The sequence below is a fragment of the Lutra lutra genome, chromosome 1, assembly GCF_902655055.1.
Source record: "Lutra lutra chromosome 1, mLutLut1.2, whole genome shotgun sequence".
NCBI lineage: Eukaryota > Metazoa > Chordata > Mammalia > Carnivora > Mustelidae > Lutra > Lutra lutra.
The window spans coordinates 172161629-172183213 of NC_062278.1; the positions used below are offsets into that span (position 1 = coordinate 172161629).

At 45.3% G+C, this 21585-nt stretch overlaps 1 long non-coding RNA gene and 1 pseudogene across 1 annotated transcript; both read left to right on the plus strand.

Annotated features, from left to right (window-relative positions):
* The first annotated feature begins 1752 nt into the window (after positions 1 to 1752).
* On the plus strand, positions 1753 to 19353 carry LOC125088001 (uncharacterized). Its single transcript, XR_007123556.1, has 3 exons — positions 1753 to 1763; positions 14319 to 14323; positions 19106 to 19353. It is a non-coding gene; the product is annotated as an uncharacterized LOC125088001 (long non-coding RNA).
* Positions 18783 to 19109, plus strand: LOC125087933 (transcription factor BTF3-like; annotated as a pseudogene).
* Positions 19354 to 21585: the final 2232 nt, after the last annotated feature.

Consider the following 21585-nt stretch of genomic DNA (forward strand, 5'->3'; position numbering starts at 1 on the left):
CCTCAGCAGACGTCAGCTCTTGTTAACATGTGGACTCTGCAGGTCTGGGGTTCGAGATGAGACTATTTCTGACAGGCTTCCAGGTGATGCCGTGTCCCATCTGGGGACCCCACTGTGGGCAGCAACATGTCATGCTTCAATTAAAAAAACAAAAACTAAAAGAAAGCCCAGTATAAATGCCATTTTATTTCTAATGCGAAGCTTGTCTCCTCTGCTCAGTCGAGGTTGGCCCTGTCTGGGAACCAGAGTGGGGAAGGGGATGTGGTCTGGCTTTTCAGTGCATTGCTCCCCTTTCACCCCACCACCAGCTCCCCAGAAGTGAGGACGGGCTGTTGGGGCAAAGCTCCAAAGGCCTTTGTACAAAGCTAGTGCTATCTGTAGCTGACCCCTCTGGGCGGACAGATGGCAGACACAGCAGCCCATTCTCTCTCTGGAGAATGCTTTGAAGAGGCTTCTGCTCTTGCCTCCCCAGCTCTCCCCTCTGCTTGATCTTGGGTCCTGCTCCTGGCACACACCCCCGGGGCTCCGCAGCACGCAGCCCTCCAGAGTTTCCTTGGTGCCGGGGGTTGTGCAGTCATCCCAAGTGAGCGTCTTGCTGTTGGCGGCCGTAACAAAATTCCAAATACTGAGTAGCTTCAACAACAGACATTTATCTTTCACAGTCTTGGAGGCTGGAAGTCCAAGATCAAGGTGCAGGTGTATATGGTGTCAGGTGAGGGCTGCCTTCCTGGCTTGCGGATGGAAGCCTTCGTGCCGTGTCCTCACGTGGCAGAGAGTCAGCTGTCTGGAGTCATGCCTTATGACCTCATTTAACCTTTACTACTTCCTTGGCCCACATTATCACACTCGGGGGTGAGAGCTTCGGCATCTGAATGGGGGGCTGGGTAGGAGCAACTCTGTCCAAAGCCCTGGGCCCACCCTCCATGCAGACGGTTCTTGCTCTGCTACTCCAGGCTGCTTCTGGGAGCTGCCCACCATAGGCTTCTCTGGGGGGCTAAAGCGAGGCCTACGTTTGCATATCCCTCCAATTCTTGGGACCTCCTGGGCATCTTGTCTGCTGCTCCTAGGAACTCCATGAATGCTTATGGTGGCATTTGAGATTCTGCAGCTCAGCAGAGATCCAGCCAAGTAGGATATGCCTATGTCTTCATCCTGCAAACCTTCCCCATTCCATCCAAAATGCTCTCCTGGGCTTCCCCACACTTGGATTGAGAGGCCCAGGAAGAACTCCCTATTTCCTTATCCGTGGGGAAATGCCTTGGTACGGGTTACTGCAGCAAATTCCCCCCTAAAAATTTCACCCTTCCCTTAGATAAGTAGTGGTGGGTGATGAGTTTGAAAAATATCTTATTGGTGTACCTTTTAATAAATAAGCCCTTGCACAGTACCTGGTAAAGCCAGAAGTTTTTCTAGGAATTTGACTCATAGTACCGTATTGAATTCTTATAGGAATCCTGACAGATAGAAATGATTATTAGCCTTATTTTACAGATGAGGTGATCAAGGCACAGAGAGGTTAGTTAACCTGTTGAAAGTCACACAGCTTGTATATGGCAGAGCTAGGAGCTGAATCCCATCAGTAGGCTCAGAGCCAGAGTCTCTGTAACCACTGCTCCTCCTGCCTCCCAGTGGCTAAGAAGGAGGTGTCCGCATGTCTCTCACAAGTGAGGAAATGAGGCTCAAGAGAAGAAATGACTTCGCTGAGTTCTCACAGCACAGATTCTACCTTGAGGTTCATGATTCCCAAGTCTGGTGCTCTTCCGGTGGGGAGATCGCTTGTGTCCTTCTTCTGCCACTTGAGATGTCAGAAACTTCCAAGCTCAGCAAGACAGAACAGAATTAACCACTCTCAAGATGACTGCAAACGTGCTGTCCTTGACAATGGAGGCTTCTGGGATGTCTTGGGTGGGCTTCTCAGAGAACCAACCCGAATTCCCCACCGCTCTGTTGGGGCCTCTTACACAGACAGCCAGGGAGGGCTTTGTCCCACATGTACTTCTCCAGGGCTTTTGTCAGAGTGTGTGTTTTTGAAGCCTGGAGCTCCCAGGCCACCTTAGTTGCCATCTTTCCTGTGCCCCTTGCTACCTGCCCCCCCAACCCCACAGCCTGAGACGCACACGCCCCCATCCTCAGGCTTGACACTTGTTATGAGGACTCTAGCTCCCGAGAGTCTCAGAGCCACAAACACCTGTGGGCCATGCTGTCCTCTCTGACAGCTGCCCCATTCATAACAACTGCACCAGCCTGCTAACAACTCAAATTAAAGCTGCAGTCCAGCTGGTGGTTAATTCAGCTCTGTTGACCATTTCAAATGACAATGAGACAGGCTGGTTGATAAAACCCACTGAAGCATTAGCCTGAGGCTGCTAAAGTTTTAGGTTTTAGCACCTGCTAGATGCTCTGTAAATTTCTGTTAAGCTAAGGGGCGAATCAGCTATCCAAGGACAGAGTAACAGAGGATTCCAGAAGAAGCTAAAGCCTCCCTCAAGGAACTAATTTCCGGCAGTGGATCCCAGGCTTCATGCTGGCCACTGGGGCTCAGGGTGTGGGCCCAAACACCTCACCCACCCCAGAGGGCACTGCAGCCACTGTGTGAGATCATTTTATTCAGATTGTATTCATAAATGTGTGACAAGAATCTGCCAGTGCAAGACAGAGCCACAAAAGGCTGCCCTCATCATCAGCTCGTCCAATTTATGTCAGCTGGCTCTGCCCATGGGAGCTTTGTGACATATCCTCCGCCCCCCGGTACCACAGCCTTGGCCGTCCAGAGCTCTCCCGGTGAACTTCCAGGTGGCTGGTGTCCAGCGCACCAGCTTGTCCGTCTGGCTCTTGTTGGCTACATGTCCCACCCCTGCTCCCACAAGACACTCAATGACTTGCCCCCTCAGTGTCCACACCCTCCAAGCTCTAACACTGCTCACGCATGATTCTAATGACTACAACCAAGTTGTTGGTGCAGTTGCAAGAAAGGCTACTTCTCAAAGCCCACGCCTTCCTCCCGTCTGCTCCATCCTTTGCTCATTTCACTTTCCTTCGGGGAGCAAAAGGATGCATTTGCTTCCTGGTTTTCACATAGACTCTTTCTCCCCTTCTGCCCTGAGCACATCTTTAAGATCCAGCAATTACCAAGATTTCCAGATTAGTGGTTCCTAAGGTGTGGTCCAGAGACCAGCCTCACATGGAGGACTTGTGTCCCCCCTCCCTTCACCACCCCCCCGCAAGGTCTTGGGCCCCACCCAGACCCCTTCCCAGCGAACTCTGGGGTGGGGCTCAGCAATCCATGTTTTGATGCCCCACCCCCGTTCCGATGCATGCTCAAGTTTGGGAACCTCTGGTCAAGAAAACCAGTGTTCTTTCCCTTGGGAGGGGATTTCGTCTCCCTGTTATGAAGGTTTCAAGGGGGAGCTGGGCTTTTGAGGAGGCAGTTTGGCTTCTGCCTGTAACCTCTCAGTCTAGTCAACACAACATGGGCTCTAGAGTCATCAGGTTGGATTCTGCCACCTGCCATTTATAGGCTGTGCAACCCTGGGGAGGATGATTCACCTCTCTGAGCTTCAGTTTCTTCCTTAAATGATATTCCCTGTTCTATCTCCTTCCGGGGTTCTTGGGAATCTCAGAGGAGATCCAAAACTCAGACATCCTTTATCTACTGTAAACCCTGGGGGGTGTGGGGTTATCTCATGATTTTCAGGTTTCCTCCCTGGTGGGGGCTCCAGTGGCCTCTCTTCTTCCCTCAGCCCCAAATCTCGGTGTGTTGAAAGCTCGGGCCTCCTATTGGCCAGAATGGTATGGTAAGAGGGATGCAGGACCTATTGGGAAACTGGGTTTGAAGACAGAAGCACATGGGGAGTAAGAAGTGCTGGCCAGCCAGTACCCTGTATATTTGACTTCCGATAAGGCATTTTCTGCTCTCACCTCTAGCTCCTTAGGCAGCAACCCACCCCCACTCACACCTTCCTAGAACCCCAGGCTGCTGGGAGAAGAAGAGGGATGCACAAATCTTTCCGTTTATGATCTGATACCCCTCAATTTTACAGAGTGGGAGGGAGGGAGGAAGAGGGAATGAGAACACTGCCCAAAGTCCTTAAATGGGAAGCTGAGGCTGAAAATCACCCATTCCCCACTCTCCTACTTTTCATCATTCTGAATTGTTTTTATTCTTGCCCTGCAAATAGAAATTTCCTACAATCGTAACTCTATACATTTTTCTTTTTGCACTAGGTGTATTAAAAACAGTTCTAAGTTCTTATGTAATCCTCATCATTGTCATCTCAGATGGCTCCCAAATACTCCATTAGCTGGACGTATTAGAATTTGTTGGACCAATTCCATACTGTGGACATTTGGTTTGTTTTTAAAACTGTTTTTTGTGGTGCACCATTAAATTATGCTGTGGTGCCACCTGTGGACATTGGGCTTCTGGATTCTTCTAGAAGCATTTCTATGGAGTGTGATCATTGGGTCATACAGCATCAATAATTTCATGGCTTAAGAAACATTTCCAAATTGCTTCCCCAAATACTCTGCCACTAGCAATATTTGAATGTACCAGTTTTTCTACAACCTTGCTATCATTGAGCATCATTATTATTTATTATTTGTGCTAATGGAATAGGTATCGTGTGGCACATCACGGTTTCTGCTTACATTTCTTTGGTAATTGGTGATATCAAACTTTTTTTTTTTAAAGATTTTATTTATTTATTTGACAGACAGAGATCACAAGTAGGCAGAGAGGCAGGCAGAGAGAGAGGAAGGGAAGCAGGCTCCCTGCTGAGCAGAAAGCCTGATGCGGGACTCGATCCCAGGACCCTGAGATCATGACCTGAGCCGAAGGCAGTGGCTTAACCCACTGAGCCACCCAGGCGCCCCAAACTTTTTTTTTAATGCTATTTTATTATTTCTGTTCCCTCCTGGGGAATTTTGCTCCTTATGCCTTTTCCACATTCATCTTCACATGTTAATGATTTGTAGCAGCTCTTTACGTAGATATGAACTCTCAGATATGTTTGTTTGCTTGTTGGTGGTTAATCTTTTTTCCCCAGCTCAACCTATAATCATATAACTCTAGCACCTCTAACTTACAGTGCTTGATAAATTCAGAGTATTGCCAGAGGCTGAGTCCTTGGAATACTGGAAGTTTAATTTGCAATAAAATGAATTGGCTTAAGGTTCCATCTGCGGTCTAGGCAGGAGTGGATTTCTGAGTGCCTAATGTCTGTAGTCTGGTGCCAAGTGCTCAGTTTGGCATTCTCCCTCTCTTACCCCACTTACCCCCTTTCCTGTCAGTTCTTTAGCTCTAACTCTTTAGCTGAAGGGGAACCCAAGTAGGCATCCCTCAAGTGAACACTCAGCTTTGTTGTGGCCAACAGTCATTGCAACAGAAATGACCTTGGGGATCTGATTCCCTTTGCAACCTACTGGGACATTCTCACCATTCCCCAAGGTGTTCCTCCCAGGTTCCCTGGGCTCCAGGTAAGGCTGCCTCTGCCTATTCAGTTGTCAGTTTGGCCAAGGAGCCTATTGAGTCACGCAGACAACAACCCATAGTGGGTAGCTTTCACAGTAATCACTCTCTGACTTGTGCCTCTTGTCAGCTTGTCGATTTCCTCTTCCACCAGCGCATGGTCACCTGGGCACCTCTTTCTTTCTTTGAGGTTCTGCTGGAGTAGAAGTAGCACTGGACTTTGAGTCCATAGCCTGGCTGTGAGACCTATCTGTCCTTATTAGCAGTGTAACTTGAGAAGGTCACTGAAGACTTCCTTAGCATCTCATCTCAAGTGTTTGGATAATAACCAAGTCATAAAATGTTCAGGCTGAAGGATTTTGTGTGCATTATTTCACTGAAGTCACAAAACAACCCCGTGAAGTTAGTTGGTTTTATTCATTACCCATTTTTAAGTGGAGGTGACTCAGTTTCAGGGAGATGAAGAAAAGCAATCTGAACAGAGGTGTTTGTACAAACTGGCTGAACATTGGCTCCAACGTACATCACACGTGACTACTTTTTACACCAACATTCCCAGAGCAATTCATAGAATGTAACCATCCTAATCATTAATTATGGGCAATTTGATAACTGCCACATCTTTAATTTGCATGTTAGTCGAGGACTTTATCAGAAGCAAGGGCACTCCGTGGGCTCACATGCTGGGAAGGGATACAGGGTAGCTTGTAGGAACCAGGGCCTCAGGGACCAGAACAGGGTTTGGATACCACAAGGATACTCTCTCTGTCTCACTCCCATCTCTCTCAGGTGTCTGCCTATTTTCCCACTGCTCCCTATTTTCCCACTGCTAAGTCTTTCTCCATGGAACAGGAAAGATGGCTGCTGGGCCTTAGTTTCAAGTTCATCTGGCACCAACAGCCCAGAGGAAGGGCTCCTTCTGTCCTGGCTCCAAATTGGAAAACCCAGGAGAGGGACTGATGGGTGCTTATTCCTTGCCATGAGGTCAGGTGTGGAGTGGGACTCCATAACTCCCTCAGGAGGGGTAAAGGATGAGGAACACTCACTGGGGAGATAAGCAATCAATACATACTCAATCCAGCCCCTTGTGCCTGTGTCCTGTCCTCTTGAAGTGCAAACTGTGGATTCTCCGAAGACTTGCAGAGTGAGGCTTACTTCTGGGAAGTAGTTTTTATCCTTCTGAATCAGAATCATCTTTTTCCCAGTGGAATGAAAAATAGTGTTGAGTTTTGCGTTCTTATCAAACTCATTCTGGCTCACCCCTGGCAGCAGTGGAGTTCACGTGTAATAGTTCTATGTAATGCTTTGTAGCGCTTGCAGAAACTGATAGATTATGGGAAAGAATCATGGCCTTCCAGTATTACAGGATCCCGGTGCTCCAGAATTTTGGAATTCTGTAGCTAAGAGAAAGCACAAGAGTTCACTTAGCCTAGTTCCCTGCCTTCAGGCAGATCTCATTTCTCCCCGAAATCCATCAGGACTGGAATCTTTCTGGCCTCTTTTAGAGAATGTGTTGGGCATTTCTCACTCTTTTTGGACACTCAAAATCTGAAGATCCTGTTTTTTGGAGCGTCATGCCCTCCCTACTTCATGGGCCAGAGTCACCATCTCCCTCAGTGGGTGATACATTGTCCTGGTTTGCCTGGGACCGAAGGAGTCTCAGAATGTGAGACTTGCAGTTTAAAACCTGGAACTGTCCTAGGCAAATCAAGGATGAGTCAGTCACCCTGTCCTAAAAATGTCAGTCACTCCTTTCCCAGCTGCCCTTGCAGCTAAGCGGTGGGCATGTGACCTGGAATCAGCCAATCAGCTGCAGCCACATCTTTGATTTGGAGGCTGGTGATTGGAGGAGTGGGGTGGGGGTGGGGCAGCCGCAGCCTCACCCAGTTTCCAGGGGCGTGATTCCCAGGGACAATGTCCCGCATCCCGGTGTTGGGAATTTGTGATTTCTGTGCCTGGTGGTGGCTGTGGTAGCACCTTCCTTGGCCCAGTTCTGTGACATGATTTCAAACACTGATCCTGGCTGGGCACACCCAGCTTTCGGACCCTCCTGGAGATTCTGTGAGCCACCAAACAGCATGCAACGTATCCGTTCTCTGCCGAAAGCTGTTAGTTTGGGGCTTTCCTAGTCTTTTATCAGCTCCCCGTGGAAGACGTACTTCCCCTTTTCCAATTGTAATCTTTTCCATTTGTTCACCTCTCTGGGTACCTAGAGAAAATGATTGGCCAGCACCTTTTCCATTGGAAAAAAAAAATTAGAAATGGTGTTTGCAACGGAAGATTTTCCTCCTCCTTTCCTTGTCACCATTCAGATCATATTAAGTTGTCCTCGTTCGACTCAAACTTTTGATTCTCACCAGTCGCTTTGCTTTGTAAGTTGCATCCCTCCCCTTTCACCTCCATCAGGATTCAGGGGTCAGAGAATCCTACTTCATGCCTCCTGTCACCGAGAAATCCGCCATGAGAGCTGAAGTAACCTGCCTTCCAACATTTCGATTTCAAGTCTGTAAGACACGCCCAAGCTGAGCGTGTGTCCCTCTGAGCCAACTGGCATCTCAAGGTTGGGAATTTCCGTTATTATTTTAAAATCTTCTGTGAGCTTGTGTCTCCTGATCACACCGCCCGAAGTGTGTCCATTCAGGTCACATCTTGTCTTTGCTCCTTGGACTCTGAGCTTGAGTTTCCCCATTGATAAAATGGAGATAAAATGCCTTCCTCAATGCAACAGATGATCATAATAATTATTGTTGCTTTATTAAGATAGTATAATCATATCAATAGCTATGGTAGTGATATTATCACTTATAATAATTAGTATAGCATCATGGCTAAGAACGTGCATTCTGGAGGCAAACTTCTGGACTCTGATCTTGACTCTGACACTGGCTTCATGACTTTGAGCAAGTTCCTCAGTTTCTTCATCTGGAAAATGGGACTAGTAATCACAGTACCAACCTCTTATGATCCTCAGGAGGCTTAAATGAGACAGTTTGTGCAACGGGCTCCAACAGTGAGTGGTGCCGGAGCATGCTCACCTGCTGTTCTCACTAGTGCCGCCACCCCGGCTGTCATTCTTGAAAGGTTCCACTCTCAGCCTTGAGCATGGCCATTCCGCTTCATGCTTTCTGTCTGTCTTTGGCACATGGGGGACATTTACAACAAAGGCCCAGAGTTTTCCCAACTCTTTCCTCCATTCTAGCTGCCGAGTTGGAGGTGAGTAGGGTGGCCACATCTTTCAAGTCTGCCTACTTGTTACTACTTCAAATATCACCATTCTCGGGGTGCCTGGGTGGGTTAGTAAGTTAAACATCTGCCTTTGGCTCAGGTCCTGGGCTTGAGCCCCACATGGGGCTCCCTGCTCAGTGGGGAGCCTGCTTCTCCTTCTTGCACTGCCCTCTGCTTGTTCTCTCCCTCAAATAAATAAATAAAATCAGTTGAAAAAAAAAAACACTACCACACCGCACCTTGACTTTCACTTTTGAATTTGCTTTGAAAGAAGGGGAGCATATGTCATCATATCTGTTTTACGGAAGAGGAAACTGAGGCCGAAAGTGACTTTCCCAAGGTCACTCAGCAAGGGTGAGGCAGAGGAGGCGTGAGAGTACAGGCTACTGATGCTGGGCCCGGTGCTTTCCCTGGCACATGCCGATTTCACCTAGATCACTCTCTGATTTCTGAAGTTCTGCTTCCATGTCTCTTCTTCAAAGACACCATCACATCGCTCAGCAAAGCACCCAGCAGATAATGCTCGATTTTCAGAGCTACTGCTCTTAAATTCCTGTTTCTCCCGCAGATGTAATGTTTATGCAAATTAGCCTTGAAAGAGGTTCCTGAGATACGTGTCTAACCATCCTGTCCCAAGGGCTGTGCTGGAATCAAGGGTGGGGGACTCCTCCCGAGGACAATGTGCTGAACTGAAGAGACATTACACTGAGCGGGGAGGCTGGTGAAGGTTAAGGATGCTTCGGGATCTGATGTGATGGTTTATGTGTTTGATTTCTCCACTCCACGTCGAAATCATCCAAGAGTTGGTGATCCTTTGTAGAGTGCCTTGTGCCCAGATTTCAGGTGGGATCCCCTGTCCCTTGTCATGGAGATGATATTAAGTTGGAGCTCATCTCTACCATCCCTTGCCCCCGAATTATAACTCCAGGTTTCCTATTTGATAGAGTAACCAGCTGGTATCATTTTTGTGGTTTTCTTTTTGCTGTTGTAGAACGAAACTTCTGTAACATGCATTTGTCACCGAGTAAACTCTGCGGATAATCCCGCAGGCTGGCTGGGAGGCTAAGCGCAGTGTGGAACATTATCTCGCTTATGTGAGTCTGCAGGTCTAGCCCTTCTCGCTGTTGGGCTGTCTTCCCACACAGCAGCAAGTTTCTAAAGCTCTCCTATGTGTTAACAAACTTAATCATTGAGATTGCCCACGAGGCAGTTAAGACAGGGACTAAAATTTTTACCTAACAGCTGAGTGGCGGGTTTAAAGGGTTAAGAAATTCCACCCCCACCCCCACCTCAGTCACGCTGTGGGTGGGTCTCGAGACTTGGATGGAGAGCTGTGGATCCTGGCTGGCTCCCATTGTCTGGGTCACGTTCTGCCTCTGCCCAAGTTCCCTGACACCCAGGTCCCAGGGCTCTCTGGTTGGAATGTCACCTCCTGCTCCCCCATGCTCCTCTCTCTGGGGGCTGCCCCAGCCCATTTCCACCTCTAAACATCACCCTGAGTATTGGGGAAGGATCAGATGGAGACTTATGAATCCATCCGTAGCCCCAGCTCAGTGTTACCTGCTGCGTATCTGCAGACACGTCATTTTGCCCCTCATCACCTTGGGCAATGGAGAGCTGGCTCAGTCTTGTGCTACATGAAATTGTGCTCTGGATCATTCGTGTCCCTCACCCCCTTTGGCATTGCTTTCTGCCCTGCCCCCTCTCCTCGAGGCATTGAATGATGCTTCTATTATCTTGGACCCCAGACTGCCTTGTTTTATGAGTCTTTTGCTATTCCCTTTCTTTTCTCACTGCCAACTGCCACTTCTATTTTTTTAAATTAACATATAATGTATTATTTGCTCCAGGGGTACAGGTCTGTGAATCATCAGGCTTACACACTTCACAGCACTCACGATAGCACATACCCTCCCCAGTGTCCATAACCCAGCCACCCTATCCCTACCCCCCAAACCCCCCAGCAACCCTCAGTTTGTTTCCTGGGATTAAGAGTCTCTTATGGTTTGTCTCCCTCTTTGGTTTCATCTTGTTTCATTCCCCCACCCCCCCATGAACCTCCTGCCCTACCTCTCAGATTCCTCCTATCAGAGAGATCACATGATAACTGTCTTTCTCTGATTGACTTATTTGCTTAGCATAACCAACTGTCACTTCTTGTTACCGTCAGCTACCTCTCCCATTTCTGTCCCCTCTTAATTCATTATTTCTAATCCTCTGTGATCCGGAATATGAGATAGCCAACGTGGTCAAAATTCTGTCTCTAATATGAATCCTGGCTACGGTCGAGGGCTTTGGTGCGTGCACTTGATGATTAGAAAGCTTTGACTTTGCTAAGGTCCTTTTGGCTCTTTTCTATAGTCTGAGTCATGTTCTGAAAGGTGAAATTTGCAGATTAAGTGACATTTCACTGCAGCGGGTAAGTGTGAAAGTGTGGCTCCCAGCGCAGAAGAGATGAGTCACTGTGGGGTTGCCCTGTGTTCAGAGTACACATGGTGGGTGGAAGCTGGAGGCCAATGTTGGCCCCCCTGCGTTCAGCTCCAGGCCCAGGTGATTCTTCCTTTCACATCCACAGACAAGTATTTCCCTTATCTCTGTGGACAACTGCTTCAGGCCCTGAACTCAGAGTCCTGACACTTGGTGGTGAGCTAATGAGAAGCAGTAGCCATTGTAGCCAAGGTCATTGGTCATGGACAGCAGTGAAGGATTAACAGGATTAATCCCAGAACTAGAGACTATAAAAGGGAGTAACACCCCAGTGTTCACACACATTTTTTAATCCACATTTCAATATTTTTTAAAAGATCATCACAATGATTTGTAATGACAAAAGTCAGAAATAAATGAAGTTACACATATATTTGCAATGGAATGCCATACAACAGTGTTAATATTTAAAGAATTTCTAATAATATGGGAAACTGCTAGTGAGACAGAGGCAACTGAAAAACACATGAATAAATTGTTAATATAAGATAATCTCAAAGTAAAAAATTATTTGTGGAAAGGACAGGAAACATATACTCCCTGATTGTAAATTTGGTGACTGCTAGAACCTGTGGTTGACAGAAACTAGTGGTTCAGACCAGGTGTAAGACAGTAGGGAGTGATGAGGCCTGAGGCAAATTGGAGAGAACATGCCTTTGAGGAAAAAGGGGCTTTTGGCCAACTGTTGCTATGTATTGCTAGCACTTTAAATTTTTTTTAAAAAATATTTTATTTATTTATTTAACAGAGATCACAAGTAGGCAGAGAGGCAGGCAGAGGGGGAGGGGGAAGCAGGCTCCGTGCTGAGCAGGGAGCCTGATGTGGGGCTTGATCCCAGCACCTTGAGATCATGACCTGAGCTGAAGGCAGAGGCTCAACCCACTGAGCCACCTAACCTTGTGAGTTTGCCACAATAAAGTAGCAAAGGTGCCCCTAGTGCTTTAAATTTTGAAAGGAAAGCTGGAAATCTTGCTATTTATATGCGATCTCCCAAATTTTAAATGCTAACAACTAACTTATACTTTTTAAAACACTATTTTAGGGGCATCTGGGTGACTCAGTAAATTGTCTGACTCTTGGTTTCAACTCAGGTCACGATCTTGGGGTCTCGGATTGGAGCCCCTTGTTGACTCCAAGCTCAGTGGCATGGTGGGGGATCAGCTCCAGATTCTCTCTCTCCCTCTCCCCTTCCCCCATCCTCTCTAAAATAAATAAATAAATCTTTGAAAATAAATAAATAAAACACTGTCTGGGCCAAATACAAATTTTGGTGATTTGGCCTTGGCTTTGGTCCAACCACCCATCACCTTCAAAGTATGCCAAGATGTTGACTCGAACTGTCTCTGAGGAGGATGCTTCCTGGACATTTTCATTTTTCTTTATCACAGCTTTGGTAGTTTTCCAGTTTTATAAATCAGCACATGGTATTTCAATAATTCAAGACAAAAAGTGCTAAACCTAACCCTGTGTGCATGTGCGTGCAAGCAGGTGAGTGTTGAGGGAAAGGTGTCTAAGAATTCTGGGCAACTCCCAGAACCTTCCCGAGCTTGAGGCTAGTTAGGTGCTGCTGGGGATAAGATGATTAGGTGCTCATATGAATGTAGGCAAAGAGGAAGGAGAAGAGATGGGAAGTCTCTGCAAAGTATGGGAAGCACATGGCTCTAGGAGTCAAATGTATTTAAAATGGCCTGGCCCGGCCATGAACTAGCAGTGACAGCCTGGTAACTACTCGTGATCTTATCTCTAACCGTGACACAGGGCACACTTGCCATGCGCGAATGCTCTGTGAAGCACTTCGTAGGCATTATACCTTCTTGAGCCGAATTCCTCATTCACAAAAGGGAGAATGATATTCCTTTTCTCAAAATGTCTTTGTGAGGATTAATTCAGATAATCTAAGTAACCTGGAGAACAGAACCTGATAAACAGCACTTCGCATTCAGTTCTGGGGTGAGTTTCAGGTTTAATTTCAACCTGTTCCCAGTAATTCAAGGAGACTGAATGGATGGCATGAACAGAATAAATTACTTATTCAAAATATCTAATTTCCCCCTTTTTACTACTCGAAATAGGTAATTTTTTCCTTTCTTGGTTTCTTAAGGAGAGGAAGCTCATTCTCCTCACTGAGATGGTTTGCAAATGGGAAGTAAAATCCAGCCCATATGCTGCTTTGGAAAATTGCTCCAGGTGTACCCTGAGAACAATCTAGTCCCACCTGCTGCTTTCTGCAACCACTGCTTGGCCCCTGAGAAACTTGGAGAGGTTTTTCTTTTAACACATGTGGTTTCTACTTGTTTTTCTAGCATAATTGGGCAGGTTAGCACTCCCATATAAATGATCTGGCCAGATAACCAAATGTATCTATGTCTGTGTCTGTATCTCTATATGTCAACAAATGGTTTGTGTAATTCATTTTTTAAGATAGAGGATTTTTAAATGCAAAGGTCTGCTGAAGGCACTTCATATACATTAGCTCTGTAACCCTCACAAGAACCATGTAAGATGGGTAATATTATTACCTTTTTACACAGGAGGAAGCTAGGCTCAGAGAGTGGAGGTAATTTTCTCTGCGTCACACAGCAACTAAGTGGGAAGACTGAGATGTGTCAGTAACTGACTGGTGCCAGACAAAGTAGATTTTGTGTATTTGCCACAATAAAGTAGCAAAAACAATTACTTGGATGACATCATACCCTAAGTTAGAATATGCTCTACCTTTGTCCAGAAGAAGTCAGGGTAAGGGCACACAGATCTGCCTTTAAGCTCCATTAAAAGGTGAGATGGAATCACAGGCTGCCACTGTCCTTGTGTAGGGAGACAAACAAGAACTGGTCCCAAGGCTAGATGAGTTCCTGGGACTACTCTGCCCCCCACAGATCATCACTAACACCATTTGTCACCCTCAAAGTGCAACCAGTCCTTCTCATTGTTAGGTCCCTCCCCTCTTTTCTTGGGGTGCTGTTTGCTGACTATGGCTGCAGACACCCCTTTCCTCTAAATGCCTATGGCTCCTCTGAAGTACGGATGCATGTTCATTGCAAAGAATTGGATAAAATTTCTTCGGGATGGGTTATGTCTAAAAACACTGAGTAATGCCGCCGTATAGCCCTCTCGGCTTGAAAAACCTTTGAGTCAGATATAGTGTGTCGGAAACAAGGATACTGACATATCTGCTGCTTCCCCGCTGTCTCGAAGGATCCCCTGTTACTCGCTTTGGGCTCTGATGATGGAGATCATGCTACCAAATGGACTGGGGCATTAGCAGGAGCCAGCAAGGTTGAATTGGTTTCCACTGGAAAGGGGGGGAAGTAGCCACATGGGAGGGAAAAAAGTGAGTTGATTTAGAGGCTGGGATAGAGTGGAAAGACAGGTGAAAGGTTTTTAGGCAGGGAGAGCCCCAGAAATAAATCAGGGGTGAAGAAGCATCCCCATATGTTTTGCTGGACATTCTACAACAGAGTGTCCTTTTGGAGCCTTTTATTTTATTTATTATTATTATTTTAAATTTATTTTCAGCGTAACAGTATTCATTGTTTTTGCACCACATCCAGTGCTCCATGCACTACGTGCCCTCTCCAATACCCACCACCTGGTTCCCCCAACCTCCCACCCCCCACCCCTTCAAAACCCTCAGATTGTTTTTCAGAGTCCATAGTCTCTCATGGTTCACCTCCCCCTTCCAATTTCCCTCAACTCCCTTCTCCTCTCCATCTCCACTTGTCCTCCATGTTATTTGTTATGCTCCACAAATAAGTGAAACCATATGATAATTGACTCTCTCTGCTTGACTTATTTCACTCAGCATAATCTCTTCCAGTCCTGTCCATGTTGCTACAAAAGTTGGGTATTCATCCTTTCTGATGGAGGCATAATACTCCATAGTGTATATGGACCGTATCTTCCTTATCCATTCATCTGTTGAAGGGCATCTTGGTTCTTTCCACAGTTTGGCGACCGTGGCCATTGCTGCTATAAACATTGGGGTACAGATGGCCCTTCTTTTCACTACATCTGTATCTTTGGGGAGATTTCTGTAAAGGTTAAATCAGTAAATATTTACCTTGCTCCTCACAACAACCCATTTTTTAAAACAGTCATATCAAAAAAAACAAAGGGAAAACCTCAATACATATATTTTATATTTTCCATATGAATTTTTTTGAGCAAAAAGAACCATAAAGTTAACACTAAACTGGTCAGTTCAAGGAGTGAGATGATAGGGAGGAGAGGGGGAAGTCTGTCTGTCTTTCTTTCTTTCTTTCTTTCTTTCTTTCAGAGGGAGAAGGAGAGCGCCCGAGTGAGGAAGAGGTGGAGGGGAGGGACAGAGGGAAGGAGAGAGAGAACCTTAAAATCTTCTGTGCTGAGCGTGGAGCCTGAAGCAGGACTTGATCTTATGACCCTGAGATCATGACCTGAGCCGAGACCAAAAGTCAGACACTTAACTGACAAAGCCATCCAGGAGCCCTTAAAGTTTTTCTTTTTATCTCCTTTTCTCTTTGGCTTATTACAATAAACACATACTACTTAAAAAAATTTGTTTTTTCTTTAATAATTGTAGACTTACAAGAGAGTCGCAAGGAGAATTCCTGGATACCCTTCACTCAGCTTCCTATAATGTTAACATGGTGCATTTCTTCCTAAATAAGAATGGATACTAGCACAAGACAATGAAGTAGACTCCAGACTCAGACTTTATTCCGATTTCCCCACTAATGTCCTTATTGGTTCTAGGGCCCCACATTACATTCAGCCATCCTGTCTCCTCTGTCTTGTCCAGTCTTACTTGTCTTTTATGACAAGTAAGTTTTATGACAAGTAACTTTTATGACAAGTTTCCCAGTCTTACTTGTCTTTTATGACCTTGATGGTTTTGAAGAGTAGTGGTCAGGTATTTTGTAGAATTTCCCCCAACTTGGTTTTGTATGATGTTTTCTCACAATCCTGTGGACTGAGTCTCTTCCTGCTGATGTTAACCTTCGTCATGTCAGCCTGCTGGCTTTTTCCACCAGAAAGTTGTCAGTTTCCCTTTTGCAATTAATAAATATTTGGGAGGGGGGATTCTTTGAAATTATCTAATATCTTGTTTCTCCTTGAATACTATCACCCATGAATCTGAGAATTCCCTGGTGGGTCTGACAGCAGTTATCATCATACAAGGGCTTGGATGATGGTGTTCTCTTTCCCCTCCTTCTTTTTCTGTTTGCTAGGAATTCTCCTGTAGGGAAAGGTTCTCACTTCACCCTATTAATGTACTTAATCTTTAAAAAAATCAGTATGGGCTTATGGATATTTCTTTAAATAGTTAATTCATGTTTACTTAATTTAATTTCTTTATTTTGGGGAGTTGTAGTAAAATATTAACAGCAACTGATTTTATTGCCCAAATTGTCCCAGCTTTGGCTAGTGGGAGCTCTTTCAGGGTGACGCTTGTGTCCTTTTGACATGATGTGTGACTTTTATCATTTAAACAGTACAAGGAAGTACAAATAATTAATGTTGATTTCCCCTGCTTTTTATTCTCTTGAACTGATATTTATTCGAATGGGAGAGGATGCAAAGACTAGCCGTGAGGCAGCTTGGCTTTCCTGGAGTTACACAGACAGACCTTTGACAGATGGTGGAGTTTTTCTTCCTTTTGGATCATAAGGTGACATTTTCTTTGGCATATGAGGCTAGATGGTCCTAGAATAGAAAATCAGGAATCTATCTAGGTTATAAACATCTGAAAGAGGATTTAAAAAAAATCACAAAGAGATGACAGGAACTTCATGTTGAAGAGTTTTGAGTGTTGCCAAAACTTCACTTAGAAAATTACAAATAAATTGCACGGTATTTTTTTTTCTGATCTTATAGTCAAAGGCCAAAAAGATGACTGAGCTGGGAAAATCAATTTCAAGGTTAATTCCTCATCAGTAAAGGAAAACTGTGCTCATGATTTCTTTACCCATGCTGCATTGAAGAGCCCGGAAAAGGACCCTTTTAGGCTGATGATGTCTTTGAAGCATTGTCAAAATTCTTCGAGCTAATGAGCTTACTTAGAAAAAAAATATATTGGGTGCCTACTGATGATATTTCAGTAATGCCTGGTTTAAGATCAGCATTTGGGGCAAAAATCCAAGAGAAGATGAACATTTCAAGGATGTCTTATCACTGCCAAGCATTGGATTGGACAATTCTGTGAGGGCAACTTGGTCTAGATATCAGGATAGCCAAGTTGTGGAAAATAGTATGTTAAAGCATCAGGTCATTTCTCTTTTTTGTGTGAAGATTTGAGAGCCGATCCTAGAATATTGAGCTTTGTAGAGAAATTAACCTGGCCAGGATCAATGAAGGGCTCAGTTGCTGTGTTTTTGGAATACCTGGAGAAAATCCTTTTCAGTTTAAAAAATGTTAACTTTCCACATACTTTGGTTATAGCAGACACTCTCAGTGCCTCACCTGGAGCGCTTGGGTATCTGTTCTGGGTTTGAAACACTCATGCCACAGCTTCTTTGTGCTTTGTACCTGTTCCTTTCTTCCAGGACCACCCTTGGTCCATTGTGGCCTTCTGCCCACAGGAGCAGAGAGTGTAGGTATCTCTGGGAGTTTGTAGTACTTGGGTGGTTGTAGCCAGTGACTGTAGGGCTGGGTATAAAAGTCTTTCTCCCTTGTGTTGGTGTGGGGCCAATTCTGGTGTGTGATTCATTCTTCAGAGGTCCCCAGAAGACAAGGCCATGGTTGGAAACTGCTTGAAAGGCCCCTTTGCCTGTCCTGCTTGCCTCATTCCATTACAGGTTTCTCTTTAATAACTCCCTTGAACACACATCCTCTCCTAGGGTCTGCTTCTTGGGACCCTGACGTAAGATGCCTGGCATACTTGGCAGAGACATTTGAAGCATTGACTACATTGATCATGCAACTCAAAGAAATAAGCACCTACCTCATTTGTCAGTATTTTGTATGTCAAGAAATTATAAGCCAAGGAGCACCTGCGTGATTCAGTCTCTTAAGTGTTTAACTCTTGATTTCCACTCAGGTCATGATCTCAAGGGTCCTGAGATTGAGCCCTGCATCTGGCTCTGTGTTGGGTGTGGAGCCCGCTTAAGATTCTCTCTTTCCAGGGCACCTGGGTGGCTCAGTGGATTAAAGCCTCTGCCTTCGGCTCAGGTCATGATCCCAGAGTCCTAGAATCAGGCCCTGTCTGGCTCTCTGCTCAGTGGGGGGCCTGCTTCCCTTCCTCTCTCTCTGCCTGCCTCTCTGCCTGCTTGTGATCTCTGTCTGTTGAATAAATAAATAAAATCTTAAAAAAAAAAAAGAAGAAGATTCTCTCTGTCTAGAGCTGCCATCTTGCACCTAATCTCAGCTGGTCCACCTGAGACTCCCTGAACTCCAAGCCTAGTCCCCTGCGAGGTCCCTTTTCCTCCCCAACAAGAGGAAAGAAACTATCACGAACCAGGAGAAATTCGCCAAACTGCAAGCACAGGTGCGCATTGGTGGGAAAGGAGGTGCTCGCCTGAAGAAGAAGGTGGTTCACAGAACTGCTACAGCAGATGATAAAACACTTCAGTTCTCCTTAAAGAAGTCAGGGGTAAACAGTATCTATGGTTTTGAAGAAGTGAATATGTTCACAAACCAAGGAACAGTGATCCACTTCAACAACCCTGAAGTTCAGGCATCGCTGGCAGCGAACACTTTCACCATTACAGGCCATGCTGAGACAAAGCATGAAAGCAGCTGACGGAAATGCTACCCAGTATCTTAAACCAACTTGGTGCAGACAGTCTGACTAGTTGAAGAAGACTGACTGAAGCTCTGCCCACACGATCTGCGGATGGAAAAGCACCACTTGCTACCGGAGAGGAGGAGGAGGAAGAGGAGGATGAAGTTCCAGGTCTTGTGGAGAATTTTGATGAAGCTTCCAAGAATGAAGCAAACTGAATTGAGTCAACTTCTGGAGAAGATAAAACTTGAAGAAGTTACTGGGAGCTGCTATTTTATATTATGACTGCTTTTTAAAATTTTGTTCATGGATCTAATAAAATCTAGATCTCTGATATTTTTAAGCCCAAGCCCCTTGGACACTGCAGCTCTTTTCAGTTTTTGCTTATACACAATTCATTCTTTGCAGCTAATTAAGCTGAAGAAACCTGGGAATAAAGTTTGAAACAAGGTTAATAAAGTTCTTTGCATAGGGGGAAAAAGAAAGATAATCTCTGTCCCTCTCCCTCTGCCCCTCCCCACCCCTTAAAAAATTATAGACAAAATTTATCTATAGAGACATTATATTGGTGTTAAATTTTCCTTTTTAGTGTTTGAATTGATATTTAGTGTTTGAAGTGATATTCTTGCTTTCGAAGAAAAACAATATTGCATCTAACGTGTTTGCTGGTAAATTCAGGATATACACAATTCTTTTTTCTGATATTGCGGCTAAAAAGCACATTTGAAACTTTCTTCCCTAGTGCTCAGTCTTTGCCAGATCTCCAAAGATGTTTTTGGAAGTCAAGCTTGACTTAGTGGCCGAGTCCATCAGTTACATCAAATGGACTTTAAAGATTTGTGGGAGCAAATTATCTCTCTCATTAACTAAAAGCAAGTAAGCATTTTTGGTAAATTTTTTCCATTTTCATTTAAAAAAAAATGACAGCCTTAATGTTGCAAGTGATCTTGGATTTGTTTTGACGCCATTCTTCATCTAAGAGGGAAAAACTGGGGTAGGCAAGTGGATTGATACCATGTGAATAAAATGAAGATTCAATTTCCCTTGCAGGGGGAAAACCAAATTATTTTCATCTACAAGGCCATAGCCTTGCTTTGTTTTTGCTGATGTATAATCTGTTTATATATTCCAGGTGACATTAGAGGAAGCTGGTGTTTTTGGTTTGTTTGGTTTTGGTTAATGGCTTGAAGACGAGCACTGAAGGTTGTGAGTGGTCTTGTAGGCATCTCTGTGGTCTTGCTCTACTCTGGTGTCCTTTGATCATAAGATTCTCTTTTCTTTTAGCTAAGATTTGTCTCTGAATCAGAATCCCCTTTTCCCCAATTAGGAGATGTTGTGGAAATTCCATTAGAGTTTGGTTTCAGGCCCAAACATGGAGGGTAAGAGACTGCAGAGTGAAAACGCTCCTGTTTCAACAGACATTAACAACAAACACTGTCATCTTTGGCTCTTCTGGATCCCTCAGATGGGGAACTAAGTAGATGAGTGTGGTCCTTATTAGCAACCCATTATCCCTGCCTCCTTTTCCTCCCTGCTCCGCCCTCGATCCTCCCTTCTCTCCCTTTTTCCTTCTCCCCATTTCTTCTCTTCCTCTTCCCTCTCTTTCAGTGGCTTTTCCTTTATGATTTATTTTTCTTTCTTACTCGTCCCCCCCACCCCCGCTTTCTGTTGTGGCAACTGAAATGCACCCAAGCTGAAGAGATTGCAGCCAGCTTCTTCCCTTTTAGACAAGAAATGTTCCAGAGCATTGACGTAAAAGACCCCCCCCCACCCTCAGCTGGATGTGAATCAGAATATCCATGGGTGAGTGGTGGGGAGTGGGGTGGCTGTAGAGGCAGGGACCATGCGTGAGGGCTGCTCCTAAAGAAGGTGCTTGTAAGGGTGGGGTCATAGGTGCTAGATGCTAGAGAGAGTACAAGCTCAGTGTTTTTGTGATTTGCATCTAGAAAGGACTTGCAGGAATCAGAAGATATGTCTTTCTTGAGAAATGTTGAAAAGTCAAATGAGTGGTCATCTGACAACTTGTCCATGTTTTCTTCTGGATGCATAATTTGCTGTTCTGTGAAATGGGAACAGTGGTCTTGGCTCCTTTCCTCAGGTCAGAGATATTATGAGGGTCAATGGCCCTTTGGAGGGCAGCATGGTGAAGACTGTGCCAGGAGCCAGGACCCTTGGCCTTAGTCCCAGCTCTGCCATTTTCTTGGTTTGTCATCATCAGTGTGTAAATAGCTTCTGGAGCTCTCAGTTTCCTCATCTGTGAAATGGAAAGGTTGGGTTTCTCAAAATGGGATGCATTTCCTCTATTGAAAACTGTCTCCCCATCACTAGTGCTCTTGGCTATGTGTTTTTCAAAAGCAGGGTCTACCATTGGATCTGAAAAAAAAGGAATTGCTTGAAAATATTGTTGAATGAATGAATGCTCACACTCAGGGACCCCAAGTTTAGCTATACTATACACAACTCCAAGGGAAGGGGGGGTCACCGCTCATGAAGACTATGACGGGAATCGGGTCCCTGTAGTTGGGCAACATGGTGGCCTGCTCCCAGTGGACAAGATTTCGGTAACCTGAAGTTGTTAGGAAGGTGAGATTCGTAGAAAATATAACACCCCTTATGCCCCTATGACTAGTTTCCTTTTCTAGGTGCTACAGAACCACCCACCTGGGCTCTTCATCTCTCTCACCTTACAGAAACAGGCTCATGA